At 31.8% G+C, this 16,170-nt stretch overlaps 1 protein-coding gene across 6 annotated transcripts in view; it reads left to right on the forward strand.

Moving 5' to 3' along the window:
* Nucleotides 1-16,170, forward strand: part of fra (neogenin protein frazzled) — a 290,853-nt gene that overhangs the window by 232,087 nt on the left and 42,596 nt on the right. The gene's annotated exons all lie outside the window — the stretch shown is intronic.

Consider the following 16,170-nt stretch of genomic DNA (forward strand, 5'->3'; position numbering starts at 1 on the left):
AAGTGTAAGTCCTTGTTGGACTAGGAGTAGAATTGAAGATCCTTGCACAATATCGAGTTGGATTTGTTTTTATTTCCTTTCTAATTAAACGTATAACAGCTAAACTGCTCTCCTCTAAAACATTTTGTAAATTGTCAGGGTACCCTTATTCATTTTCGGTTATTTTGTATATATTTACATTCTGATAGTGCTTTGAATTTACAACTCTACCTATGGAATTTCGAATCATGAATTTGAGAGGATTTATATGTATTATATTTTTAAATAAATTCAAAACTAGGGGCTTATTTTACATTAAAGTCTTCTTTGAAATGTATAATTTAATTATGAAAATATATTAAATTGACAAGGAACATAATTAAATAATATTAATTTATTTGTATGAATATTCCATTTCTTTGATACGTATATTTTACTCTCCTGCATAACGTATGGTTTTTCGATTTTGAATGTATATAATTACATATATAATACCATCCAAAAAGCTATGCATTCATCCCTAAAATTAAGGTTGTTAACCCCACAATTCATCATTGTTATTCATGAGTTTCTCTTCAAAATGTCAAAGACTATGATAATTTACATTTATATTATTACTTAAGAATTTTTGTACTGACTATTATTTAGTGTTGTATCAGTTCCAAATTTTCGGTCCGGTTCAGAATTTGGACGAATCCTTAAGACTGTCTTATACAGTACATATCTTGCAAAAAAAAAATATATATAATACTGACATACGTACAAATATATTTTGTTTTCAAACTATAAATTTAGTTATAATTTAAAGAATATAACTGAAAAATTATTAAAAAATACTAGCGATGAATCTTACATTCTTTAAAACCCGTCAAGTGTGATTGGACTAAACCACTGGGTTTATTTCTAGATAAAGACCGATTTTATTAGTTGCATTTATTAACCCACCGTATTAGGGTTGAGACTAGGTCCAAGACCGAATTTTTTTCCAGTTCGGTCTTGAGGGATTTTTCCTAAACAAAATTGGTTCGATATTTCGGTCCAGACTCCAATCTCAAATCGTATAACGATATTTAAATATGTTCAAATTGTGGACTGATTTTTTGAGTCTCAATATACAGACCAATTTTTTTCTTTCTCAATCTATCTCCCATATCCTGAATTTTGAGTTTTATAAATATGATCAAACTCAACGCTTTAAACTTCCTATGATGTCATTGTTCCAATGTTAACAATCTTGAAACACAAATGACATTAATTAATAACGGACTTTTTATTTGTGATCGATTTCAACCGAATTTTTCTATGAGTTCGGTCCTGAAAGAAGTTCTTTAAAGGACATAATTATTTCAGCCATATAAAAAAAAAAGAACGTTTTTAGACCGGTCTAGGACTTTGAGAATAAACTCCAACACTAAAAAGTAAGACTTAGCTTTGTCCGGAACAAGAAAGAGGGCATGAAGTTTTCCTTACTCGAGGCGACACTGAGTACCATGATGGAGGCGGAGTGCTTACTCTTCTGTTCGGGATTACCTCGGCATTGTTCTCGGTCATCCATTTGTTACTGTGGCCGTCGACGCTGAAAACACTTTCGTCTGAGTAAAATGTTAGAAGAAGAATTTACCCCATCTTTGACTGCCTCAAGACTCACTCCAGGTACTTAGCTTTGACGGCGCCCGAGAGGAGATGAACCTTAACCTGGACAAAGGAGGTGAGACCCAAGTGCTTGACTTACATATTCACTGTAATCGTGCTAATAAAAGAAACCTTGGCAAGCTTCGACATGGACTTTACTCGTAAACATATGTACCCTCTGTTTATTTACAAAAAAAATATCTACCTACATATAGTTGACCTACTGTAGTATTAGGATTCAAGCTTCTTGAAAGCATGTTTGTTTATGTTAGAATTCATTCCAAGTGAGAAAAGAGAACTTTTCATAGCTGGTAAAAAATGATTTTGTTATTTTTTTTGGTGAAAGTGCTTTCCAAAAATAATAATTTCATTTTTTTGAGACACAAGTTTTTCAATTAAAATACTTTTATTTATACTATTTTTTTCCACGTAAAGAGAAAGAGTAAGAAGATTATAATTTGTTGATTTACATTCTTTTTTTGAAAATGAAGGTAAGAAAAATTACTTATCAAGATTCCATTGTTCAAAATATGTATATTCATTAGATTGGGCCGAGTTTCCCAAATACAGGGAGCGGGGATCAAATTGTTGCCAAAATATTTTTCTACAAAAAAAACGACACAAAATATAAATTTTTTAACTTTTTTATTGAAAATCAAAACTATGACGAGCATATATAGGTATAGAGTAGCCATTCATTCGATATAATCACCGTTGGCATCAATAACGGCCTCAATACGGCCTCTGAACTGGCTGCAGGCTCTTCTGACCATCTCATTGTCCATGTTGCCGAATACCTCCTTGATGGAGTCCAACAAGCTGGCCTTGGTGCTATGTGGATGTCTGTTGGTATGTCTCTCGACATAGCCCCAGACAAAATAGTCCAAAGGATTAAGGTCGGGAGAGTTAGGAGACCACAAATCCTTGGCGTCATAACAGTTCTCGGTTAACCACTGCATGGAGAGTTTGGACACATGGCAGTGTGCTGAGTCCTGTTGCCACACCCAGGGCCTGTCGCCGGCCACCCCTTGGATCCATGGCAGAACCACCTTCTCCATAACATCCAGATAGACCTCTTTATTGACCTTTAGACCCGTTTCAAACATGTGGGGAGGCATAACATGACAGGGAACTTGGTCTTCATTACCTTCCTCACATGGCTGGTGCAGGTGGCTATCCATCTGTTCTGCTTATTGACCTTCTGATCTTGTCATAAATTCTTTTCATCAGAGAAAAACCACAGCATCCCGGGCTGCTTTGAGTGCTTGAGCTTGTTGAGCAATTTTGTTGACTTCATCAGCCTGTTGTCCTTTGCCTTCTGGCTCAAGATCTGGCCCACCTGCATCTTGTAGCTCCTGCACCTTAAATCCTCAGATACACAGTCCCTTATTGTTTTCTCATAGCAGCCCAGATCCCTCGCCATGGCCTTCATGGACCTGGTAGGGTCATCCTCAACCATCTTCTTCACCTTCTCGACAAAGTCAGTGTCCCTGACCTTCCTGTCGGCGCCCTCCTCCTTGGGTGCCCTCTTTATGGTGGCATCAACATCCCCGGTGTCCTCTAGCTTTTTACGGATACGCTGAACAATCCGTAAATTCACTCCTAAGGTTGAAGCAATCGTTGAATTGGAGATTTCACCTCCATTATTAACCAATGCCATTACTACGGCGGACCTCGAAAGCTCCTCGTTCCACTTTTAGCTCTTTATCTCCTCATATGATGACGGCATGATGCTAACTGAACTACGTATCGTCAGCTGACGAGAATAGCTTTCCTATTTGGTAACCGGTTTTTTATTTGATAATGTCGTCTTCAAGTTATCAAGGTTTAAACTAGGCAACAATTTGATCCCCGCTCCCTGTACATTTTTAAAATGGGTATTTTTTCCAGGGGCAAAAATTTGCTTTTTTCAAAAAGGCAATAAAACATGTCTTATGAATCAGATAAGTTAAACTTTTTTTTCATAAAGATAGTACAAATTTAAAGTTTTGTTTTTGATTGTTTTAAAAGTTGTATCAGATAGTCCATTGTTGTTGTTTTTTTTGGTTTCTCTTTAAATAACTAATATTTAAAGGTGTTTGATGGATATTTATTTGCACAAAAAGATAAAAAATTAATGAGCAACAATAAATTATTTATAGTTTACTTTTTATCCAATATTATTGTTGATAAAGTAATTAGATAATTATTTTAAAACTTTGGGGTTTCTGGAATTAATCCTACTCCAATTATTTTATGTGAACAAACGCACTAATTTAGAATTCTTGTATGGCACCAAATCTATTGGCACATAAATTACTACTCTAACATAATTGTCCGTGGAGTTATTTGTGTTAAAATAAATTCTCCAAATTTAATATTATGAAAATAAATTGAGAAAATATGTTTTCAATTATTATAAATTGAAGTATTTAAATGATTTTTATAAAAAGTCCCAATCAGCAGCTCCACTGTTATTAGTTTAGTTCTTATAAAATATTATGTCCTATCACTTTCTTGGCAATATTTATTTTCGATGGAAAACAGACGTTCGTCACTACTTCAACGCATGATAGTGACTGATTGTATTTCCACGATAATTTTAGAATATATCCTTTACAATGAAACTACGCTCACTTCTACTGGTCTACACATGAAGAAAAAGGCCGTTATGTTACTACATCCTGTATAGTTTTTTTTTTGTAAAAATGACTAACATTCACTTCACTCTGTCATAAATTCAAGATCACCCTACTTATTTTTATGATGATTAATAATTAATATTCTTGAAAAAGTTACTGTTTTGCTCTTGATATATATATTATATTCTTTCTCCATAAGAACCATAAAAGAAGAATTTTATGTTATTACAGATTAATAATAACAGACAAGTGTCTCCAAGAATCTAACTTACAACGATAGCTGACAATAATTGAAAAATATATAAATTGTAAGTCCATAAAGTATGTATAAATTGAGATTCAACTGAATTGGGAAACTCTAAAATGCAGTAATTTTTTCTGAAATTTGGCATGGAATAGTTTTTCATGCCAATAAAAATATTCCAATACCCCCCCCCCCTCTAAATCGATTTCCCAATTTCTGGTTTTCGATCCACTCTAATGTACAAAGTTCGTAAAACCATTTTTAAGATTCTCTAGAATAAAGAGAGGGAAAAGGCATAGTATGTCAATTCAATTGACTAAAAAGTTTTGTCATTTTTTCCATTCCCTTTTTATTCAGAACTTTTATTTTTTGACAATTTTTATTTCATTTTGAAACAAAATATGTTGTGCATACATTTTTTTATATGGTATAAAGTTTTTGAATTGAGGGAAAATCAGGGCTATACAGTTATATTTGTTATGTTACAAAGAGATATAAAGAAAGAGGGAGGGGGAACTAAAGCAAATAATTAAATCACAACTCAAAAACGGCCTTGACAAATGTAAATACATACATAGACCCAAAAATGTGCTTTCAAGGATACTAAATATATTTTTCAGGATTTTTTTTTTTTTTTGTATTCTACAATTTGGTCTTATTATTTTTTTTTATCAAATCAATGGTTGCTTGTTTATGCCTCATATAACCCTCATCAGAGGGAAATGTGTATCTTTTTCTGCTTACTATATATATATCATATATTTGTCAAGATGTCTTTGATAATGAATGTTTGTCTATTTTGAGAGCTTTCTGATAAATAATAATCAAGAAAATTTATGCTTAAACAATATTTATATTTCATTGATTATAATTTCATATATGTAGAAGAGACCAGTGACACCAGAAGAATCCAATAGGTCATTCCAGTTTGGCATAATTTTTATAGTACCATAATTTTTAAAAATCTTCTTTATAATAAAACATTAATTATCATAATTTTGGCGGAAGTTTATCTGTTCAAATTTAGTCTCATCCCAAAAACTTTAATTCATCCTATATCAAAAATTTCAGAAAAGGCCCCCCCCCCTTTCCTCTAAAAGAAATCCTACAGGCTCCCTGATGACGTCACCATTACTTCAAGTTACCCTCAACTTCAAAATGGCAGTTTTTCTATGTCTCATTGTTCTAAATGAGACCGTTTCCGAAAATGTTTGAGTTTTAGCCTTCATCTAGGCCAAAGCATTTTACTTATTAAATATCTTCTCATGGTCTGAGTAGTGACTATAGTAAAATCATTCATAAATTACAAAAATAAATTCATAATATTAATCATCCCTAATTTAATGTTCATCTCAACTTTAATAAAGAGTAATTAACATATTCATTAAATTATGTACGCTGTACATTCAATGTACATATTTACATAATATATGTTTATAAGCGTTAAATAACAAAGGAGCCGTAATATCATAAGCCATGGCAATTCTCACTCTTTTTCTATATATTGGATATCTACTATACTTTTGTTGAGACTCGGCTCGAAACGGATTTTTTTTTCTGTTCAGTCTTAAATGACTTTTTTTAAAACAAATTAGACCAATATTTCAATCAAAATCAAAAGTCTCAGACCGTGGAACAAAATTTAATTGTTTTCAAATTGTGTGCAAAATTTTCCGATTCTGCTCCATATAATATTTTATGCAAAATTTCCCTAATATACAGCTATACAAGTTGTATAAAGTATATCAAACACTTTTAGTTGCAAATGACGTCATTTTTCACAATTTGGAAAAGTTATCATCAATAAAATTTGTTTAGTTCCAATTTTTATATTTGACCGATAAATACGGATCACACATCATTAATTATATTGCATGCTTCAACCTTTCCTTCAAACAGAAGAAAACGTTCAAAATCAGTGGATAATAGTATACCACTTCTTCCAAACTTTAAGATAATCATTCAATAATTATTTGATTACAACTAAACAAGAGCTAATTCAAAGTATAACTTTTGGAGACGGATTTTTTATTTTCTTAGCGACCCCTATACCAGTGGTTCCCAGCAGGGTCGCCACACTAATTCGTCTAGGACTCTGCAAGGTCAGAAAAATCACCCAAAATTGTTTTATCTAAAAGACCTTAATAAAGATTTATGTCTATAAAAATCTTATGTACAAATATTCGTCAAATTCAAAAACAAAAATACGCCCTGGGGCTCTGCAGTGATGAAAAGGTTGAGAATGACTGCCTTACACTAATTCTTATATTTATATAAAACATGTATTAACAGAAAAAATGGGGGGGGGGTAGATTTGAGCCTCGTTTTATTTCATTATATTCTTATTTTTTGTTACTATTTTTATTATTAATAATAATAACATTAAACACGCCACGGACAATAACAATAAGAAGAATATCACAAAAGAAATGAATTTGTCTTTACTTCGACTATTATATGTATGTATTTAATATTTATACAACTGCTCTACTTTCGTTTCTTAGTTCGTTCATTCGTTCCTTCCTTCTTTGAACAAATAATACAAAAAAGATGAGGGGGAAAGACAAGAAGACGAAAAAAGTAAGGAGGAGGGGGGTATCTGTAAGAGAGGGGGATGTTTGTACATAATAGAACTTGTACAAGGGATAGGAAGAACAACAAAAAAGTTATTTTTTCCTCATCTTTGATAAATTCCTTGATAAAATATAAAAATATTTTTCATGGAGCAACAACAACTACAATTAACAAAGTTTCAATTTAATTCTCAATTTTTTCCCCTCTCCCTTTTTTTTCCAAAGGAGCCAATATATATATTTCTTTTTCTCTACTTTTTTTGCTATCCCTTCAAAGATGCTGGACGTACACTGTACGACCTCTATTTAACAACAACCACTATTTTTTTAAATAAATTTTACTTTTAACTAATCATGCAATTTTGTTATTAAAAAACGCAAAAAGAAAGCCGAATATAAAAATATTAAGTATTTTACCTTTGGCGTCAATAACGGCCTCAACTCGACATTGGAAACGAGAACAGGTATTTATGGCAATCTTCTTTGGTAGAGTCCGGAATTCCGGATATTGTGCAACTTGAGGATCTTTTGGTGTATTACTCAACTGAGCTCCAAACAAAGAAGAGGTTCGGTGGGCTTGGAGGCCAAACACTGGCTCCAACAAAGTCAATAAAATTATGACAACCAAGTCAACATTTTCTTTGCGTATGGTATGGACCAGAGTTTTGTTGGGAGAAAAATGGACTCCATGCTTAATTTCCTTAATTCAGGGCTTTAAATGATCTTCCAAGACCTTGATGTACTCATTGACGATGACCTTGAGGACACTGGTGAAAAATATAGTGGCAGTCTGAACTCAAATTCGAATTAGAAAGCATTACTGTTAATTCTTAATTAACTCTTCCAGTTCCTTCTTGACTCTTCAGACAAAAAGCTTGTCCAGGCTTAAGAAGTTTGTAATATCAACATTGTGTCATCCAACACGGATGACAATAAGGACACTTTGTCTTTTCCACAATTTTGGGATAAATACTTCGTCGATCAATGCTTTTTTTTTTTTTTTACGGACGCCAAACATTAATTGTTTAAAAAAAAAAATAACGTCGTATCTGTTAATTTACAGCTGTTGCAGGCGCTCAAAGTTCAAAGGCTGTAAGCTGTATATAATATTTTGTGCAATTTGTCAAAACAAAAGAAAACTGAAATTATTTTTTTCAAATAGATTCTCTATTACATGTGATTTAATCTAGGAATTATCGTCAATTTCAACTAACAAATCATTTTGATCAATCCTTTGGAGCCACCGGAAGTTGCTTATAATCAAACGTGTCTTTCATTCAAATTTTTATGCGCATACTTTACTGAGGTGTTTAGTTACGCCAACAAATAAGATTACTTGAAACATCAATGGCTAACTCCAGGATATTTCAGAATCTAATACCGAAAGTTGATCAAAAATATTATAATGTAAATCACATATATAGAAAATTGTGGTGCCAATTAACACAAAATCAAGATAGAAGGATTCTTCTTCAAATTGAGTCTGGATTACAATTATATTTTTCGACAAATTATCGTTGATTTTTATAAACAAACATTTATGATTTATACTTTAGCAGATTCGCAAATCGCACTTAAATGTCACCAAAATTCCTCATTGCAATTTAAAAATGATATAATAAGAGATAATATTTAAATAGGGTCATTTCGGAGTAAGATTAAGTATCATAAATCAAGTAAAGATTCCAGATTATAATTATAATTATCCTTAAATATCTTAACACGTCCCAAAAATTTGAATATATGTAAAGATGGATATATGTATATTGAAATTTGTCAAAGAAAATTTATACATTGGACGTCTCTTCTTCTTTTTTTTTTTAGATTTTAAAAAAAACGGTTTTGTGTTTACACATCTCATATTTGTATTATTATTATTATATGTAAGTATATCCTGTCATCCATTGCTTCTCTGGCCAGATGATAATAAATTACAAAGACACATCAAAAGCAGATATTTCCCCAATATTCCTCCTGTTTCTATGTATAAAAAAACTTATTATAATAGTTTTTCATCATGGCCAATAAATATGTATATTGTATAAAATAAAAATCCTCAGTAAATCATTTTTTACCCCCTTTCCATTTCTTTGTTCTAAATTTATTATTATTATGTTGTTGTAGTATTTTATACACATATATGTATGCTGTAAGTTCTAATGCATCAATGAAGATGATGGAAGGGAGGGGATGGGGGGCTAGCAGTAGTGGTGGTTGTTGTAGATAGTGTTGATAGGGATTGCGTTGTATGCATATAACTCTATTACATGTCCTTTGTACCCTCAAATCCTATTTTGTGTATGTGTGTTTTTTTCCCTCCAATTTTTTTATCCCCCTCTCTTTCATTCATTTCATATGCCTCATCGAATATGTTGTTTAAAAAAAATCAGTTGCTCCATGGTATGTAGAACAAAAGGCTCTAATGAAAAACAATATCGTTTGGGGGAACAAAATCGTATTTCACTAATCTGTTTAAAGCAAATAAACGTAGGCCTGCGATTCCAGAATCTATTCACGAGTCCATAATCGTGAATAGATTACCTTTTGATCCTAACATGCACACCTTTGGGAACATACAAAGTGGGGACCCAAAACTTGCAGTAACCAGACAAAATCATGAAAAACGTGATTTTTATGGAATCGAGAAAAGACATCTAAAAACCAGTTTATAGTATGTTTAAATACTATTTTTTTTGTAATTTTATTTCAATCCATCCTCCTTCACAATTAACAACAGCCTCGACACGCCAGTGAACAAACAGTTGACAGATCTTGATAACAAAGACCGTATCCATAGCATACCACACTGTCATAAATGCAGCTCATAACGAATCCAAATTTGGATTAAAGATGCGGCAAAAATTCTTATCCAAGACACACCAAACTCCAAAGTGCAGGGGGTTGAAGTCAGAACTGGAGGAGGGGCACATGGACACAAGCTAGAAGTTCGCTATACTGTTGCTCGATAAGTTTTGCTATATCTTTGTTGTATGAGTCTGTAATTTACTTCTTGATATGTATGGCAGTTTGGAAGATCTCTGCAGCCTTCTCGTCACTGACACCGGCACGGATAAGATTACACACGTTTATTTGTTGTTGCTACGAGATTTTTACACTTAGAGACATGGGATAAAACAAAATTTGTTTTTTTAGCTGTAATTTGGCTGCGTAATGAAACTTTGTAATTAAAAATAACGTGTCAAAATTTTTTGTTTTCCAGCATCATAATTATGGGTTTTCAGGATAACTACAATAGACTCTATAGTATTTTCCTACATAAGATGTAATAGAAGAAATCTTGTAGAAATTGTACATTGTTTTGGGCAAAATACACTAGAGATATTTAAAGTCCCATGAAGGACTCTTTACCTAAACTACTTTTTAGGATGACCTTTTTGTATTTATTTTTTTTTTCTTATAAAAGACATAATAATATGATAATATTAATTAATAATTATTAGCTGTCTTTTACACACACAAAAAAAAAAATCTTATATAGAAATGGGATATCCCTACACCCTTTGTGATGGACATAAAAGCACCGTAGGCACTGTAGATAATTCTACCTTTAAAGAATTCAAATCCATTCATTGAAAATAATAAAAAATATTTTTTTTTTTTTTTTTTTCATAAGTTATTCATCATTTTTACTGTTGTATAGAGCGCATTTTTGAGTAGTTTATAATATGTAAGTGTAGAAATTAACATTTTAAATACATAAATTCTCTAAGAAAGACATTCTTAAAAAAGAATCACAATAAAGGATGAATCCATTTAAACATTTTTTTTTACATGTTATCCCTTTAACTTCTGTATGTAGATCAAATCTGGGTCACGATTATTGTACATACATAATAGTTAAGTACGAATACAGAGTACACTGATTTGACTTTCATTTTATGTACAGGGTGGTCCAGAACTAGTGTCCCATTAGCTTTAACAGCATCAAATTAAGAATATTGTGCATAGAGTCAGAAACATTGCAAAATCAAAAAACGTCACAGGATAGTGGACAAGACACTTGGGAAAAATGATATTCTTGAACTCAAAGTGCGTAGGTTCGATTCACAGTCACTTCTAGGGAAGAAAATATACATTTTGTTACGTATATTGACTTCAAAAGCAATTTATGGTAAGATGGAGTAATTGTACTATAATGTTTACTTATAGTTAATCGGCACAAATCGATTTGATCAATTAAAGGATAATTCATCAGAATAGGGATCTACCCATATTATAAATTAAGTGAAAAGACTGTAAAGACAATTTTGAGCACTTTTGGTAGATAACCTTTTACCATCTTCTTACTTTGATCTTAACCCCTTAACTTTGCATTAGAGTATGGTCTAGGAGGATACCAATGCAGTTTCCAGGCTCAACAAGGACTCCCTTATGGGATGCACAAAGGCCACGTTACAAAGATAGTCAATAAGTAGGCGGCGTGTCCGCTAGGTGTTCTGGAGAAGTAGATAAAATGAGATATTTGGTATTGTAAATTCTAAACATTTTTTAACCTGAGAGTTTTTTGTTCATGGCAACCTGATCTGTGTTTTTTTTTCTGCAGCTGTTATCATTGGTTTTTCATTCTTTAGGGGAGAGCGAAGAAGTATTAACTGTATTCACGAGTGTGTGTGTGTTCTTGACTGACGGAGAGTAACGCTGAGGATATGTTGGGGTGTGTGGATCATCGTATATAAGAGACCAATGACCTCTTTACTCTTATATATATATATCTTTAAGGTACTTAGATATAACTAAAGGAGTGACATCCCGTCATGACGCAGTTAGTAATCTAAAATAACCTATCGCCGAATTAAGACTAATGGATCTCATCAAATTAGGGTATATAAGAACTTTATGGAAGGAGTTGATTCCTTGAGGATAGGATTAATAAAGTCCAGTTTGTCATGTATATAGTCGAATATACCTCCCAAGAAATAGAGAAAGAATTCATCTCTTTGATAGAATGAGAAAAAAGGACACTAAAACTGAAGAGATCTTTGAACAAGTTGGAAAATTAATGCTATGAACCCTAATACTGCACAAGACGTTCAAAAAACCTACTGTAAGAAACCCCCTCCCACTTCAAGAAGTAACACATCAAAAAGTTAATCTGAAGCCGGAGAAGCTTATAAAAGACTCAACACTTGCAGAATTATATCATTGTGGCGAAGTATCGATCTCGTTTATACCGTACATAAGATTATAAGAAATGTGCAAAGCAGAGCAAGAGGAGTACACAAAAAGTTTTCTTTACAAGTTATAAAGTTGGTCTTATAAGTCTAAGTTCATGTTGGACTGAGAGTAGAATTGAGAATGCTTGATATGGAGTGAGACTTGTGTTTATTTCCTTAATTTTATAGCTCATTTTAGGTCGTCTAATGAAACATCATGACAACTAAGTTGCTGTCCTCCAAAACATAATTCTAACTGTCAGAGCTACCATGTTAGTTTTCGTTCTCTTTTTTTTCATATGCCGAAAATGCTTTCAATTTACAACTTTAGAGGTCCATTGTAGGACCACATTCAACCTGTAAAAAGTATTATTACATGTTTTAATAAGTACCATCATAGTCTTTGAGTCATTTTACTTTGTTGATGGGATTTTAATTCTGAACCACCCCGTATGTATACTACTCTGTTCTTCATTCTTCGCAAGAATCTTATTATGAATGTATCTCATGCTACTACTACATACCACTCTATGTACGCACTACCTTAACGAGAACCTATTCTCCAATCTCCTCCCCTCCTCCCTCAGTACTCACAACCCTTTCTCATATCCACCCGGATAATAATAATACTCCATTTATATTCAATTATGTATCTTTTGTGTATAATAATTTCAAATATATACAAAATAACAAATATACAAGATTTGACAATTTTATTAAAGAATAGTATAATTGTTATTGTAACAGAAAAAGTTATAATGGAAATCTGATTGTTTCAAATTTTGTATTAATAAAAAGTAGATCACGGGCTAAGTTTGGCACTCTCTAAATTGTAACAGTTTCTAGCTGTAACTAAAGGGAGTAAATTCAGAGCCTTTTTTTACCGTGAGGAAAATATATTTTTGATTTTTCTAAGAAATTAAGTGCAATGACTTTTTTTATAAACATTTATTATTCTTCCATTACTCATTTTCTAAATTTATTAGTCTAATAGATTAAATGAAAAAAAATATTTTTAGTTTAATTAAATTTTATGTCAATTATACGAAATGGGGATCCAAAACTTACAATAGCATTTAATTGAAATATTGTCTCCATTTTTTTAGATTACAAAGTTTCATTATGCAGCTAAATGACAGCTGAAAAAAAAAACAAGTTTTGTTTTATCTCATGTCTCTATGTGTATATTTGTTGGAACAACAACAAAAAGAGCAACAGCTGTGAGATCTCCTCCTCGCCAGTGTAAGTACCGAGAAGGCTTCAAAGACCTTTGGCATTTTCATCCAGTCTGTCTACAACCTCACAAAGTGTATTACCAAAACTCCTACCAAAATAATATTATCTTCCTGACACACCTTCAGTCCTAACCTCAAACCTATAGACTTTGCAGTTTAAGACATAATCTGCCATACCTCTCATCCAAATTTGGATTTACTCCGAGCTATCATCATGACAGCATGGAGCTCTCAATCTGTTCGTCAGTGTATCAAGGCTGTTATTGCTTGTGCAGGAGGACTTGTTGAAAAAAAATATGGCTAAATATAGCATTAAAATGTATCACAAATTGGTTTTGAGTAGTATTCTCTTCATTCCATAAAAATCACGTTTTTCGTAATTTAGTCATGCAATTGCAAGTTTTGGGTCCCCACTCTATACAAATCAAAACTATTATTTTCTACTATTATTATTTATTGATAATCACTATTGTCACAAATTCCCACTTTGATGGGACAAGTAGGCCCTAAAAATAGGTCACACTAGAAATGATACTCCAACTATAGTACAATTAACTATGTATTAGATAGGTGCCAAAAGTCAATTCTCGAAATCACTTTCACATGCTGAGTAATAATATCCCAAAAAGTAAAAAGTCCGTCAACTAGAACCACTCTCCCTCTTCATGGATAATTGTATGGAGAAAGGGAATGATGAAAAAAAGAGCTTTTGAGCAATTATAGTTTTATATTAATGAATAAATTATATATACATATATATAGGTATAGGATCCATACATTCATTTCGTACCTTTTATATAGGTAGATCAAAGGAAGAGATGGTTCACAAAAAAAACAAAAAACATAAATGGAATGAAATACTTTTTCTGTGTCCATTTTAAACGTTATCCCTTTCCTTTTAATTCATACCGTGTGAAACTCAACAAATCTTGCGTCTGAATGGAGGAAAATTATATGAGTACATAAACTCATATAGGTATTGATGAGAAAAATATACGAAAAAGGACGTCTGTAGACATAATCATCTGGTAGAACTCTCATGAGAAATTATGGGATATTCAATGACTGAGTATCCAACGTTTTGTATCAATGTATTTTTGTATATACGTATTTGACTCAATAAGAGTAAGAGGGGAAATAGAAGCAAAGAATCATATGCATATCCATTTTAAAAAGAAAATAAATAGTCACCCCACTATGATGTCATTAATATGTAACGTCATTTAAAAAAAAAAAAAAATGCCATACTAATTAAATTGGGTCTAGCACCTCAGATTTTACTATATACAGTGGAGCCTGCTTAAGCCGTACCTCAAGGGACCAACACAATCGGTCCACTCTAAAAAGAATCTGCTTTATTGAATTATCTATATACTCTATTATAATTAATTGAGGACTTTTATAAATGTTCGCTATAAACGAATATACGCATTAAGTGATCTACTATATTTGTTCAAAACAAAAGTTGTTAGACTTTTTAGCAGCCGAGCAAGACAACGAATATTTCATGGAATGGTAAATAGATTATTTTTTTGTACTCAAAAAAGATAAATAAAATGGCTTATGAAAATTCATTTGTTTTAAAATAGTTTATGTAAAAGAAAAGATCTAAACTATTTATAATAAATAAACTTCATTATGGGGTCGCAAATTTTGTCAATCAAAATATTTACATATGATACTCTTTTCCCTCCTTGTAAAATGTTGACCCAGTTCAGCACTTGTTCTACAAAGGATTTCAAGAAAAATAGGATTTAAAAAGGAAACAGCTCATATGAAACTTCATAATGAATCTCAATTTTTCACTGGAAATATACCTAAAGGCGCCTTACACATATGTATTATGATTAAAGTTATGTATGTACAATGTTTATACAGCAAGACGGAAATGTCCAATCGGCGGAAGTAATCACTTGTCCACCAGCAAGAGAAATGTAGGAAAAAACACAAGGGTAGAAAATATATCTAACATATTATTAATAATATGAATAATAGTAGCAGTTGTAAGGTATCAGGGAGCAAAGATTCATATCATATCTACTAAAAGTGAAGGATTATAAGATATGATGTTAGAATCACCTTATGCGAGAAGATAAAACCATGACTTTTTTTTTTGGGGGGGGAGAATCGAAATCAAAGCAAGACTTAAAATTTGAGAGGGGTGAAGGGAAAGAAAAAAGTAGGTCTTTATGATTTTGGATTCTAATTATTGAGAATTATGTTTGAACGACATGCCAAAGAATATTAACTTTTTAATTCAATTATCTCTTTTATTCCATAACTATTCTACTAATAATATAATTAAAAAAATATAACATAGTAGGTAGAAAATTGAGTTCTCAATATAAACTCAATATTTTAGTTTCATAAGACACTAACAAATAAAAGACTTTAAAATTGAATAATGATGCTTTAATTTTCATATCCAACATTTTCAAAGCAAAAATGCCGGGATCCACTTCCTTTCGAAATATCATATTTTTAGAACCTATTTATTATTTTCCTGCCATTATAATAATACAATTCTTATTTCTTTCTTATTTCATAAGACTGAGTCTCATCTTCTTATGTTATTCTGTCTCTCGTTTACAATCAACTCTCTAAAACAACTCATATCAAAATATGTAACAGTAGCTGTTTATATGGATTCTAGGACAATTTGCCGAACATATATTTCTCCTAAAAAAGTTATGAATATATTTTCATGCTGTA

Source organism: Lepeophtheirus salmonis, chromosome 6 (assembly GCF_016086655.4).
Source record: "Lepeophtheirus salmonis chromosome 6, UVic_Lsal_1.4, whole genome shotgun sequence".
In the NCBI taxonomy this organism is placed as follows: Eukaryota; Metazoa; Arthropoda; class Copepoda; order Siphonostomatoida; family Caligidae; genus Lepeophtheirus; species Lepeophtheirus salmonis.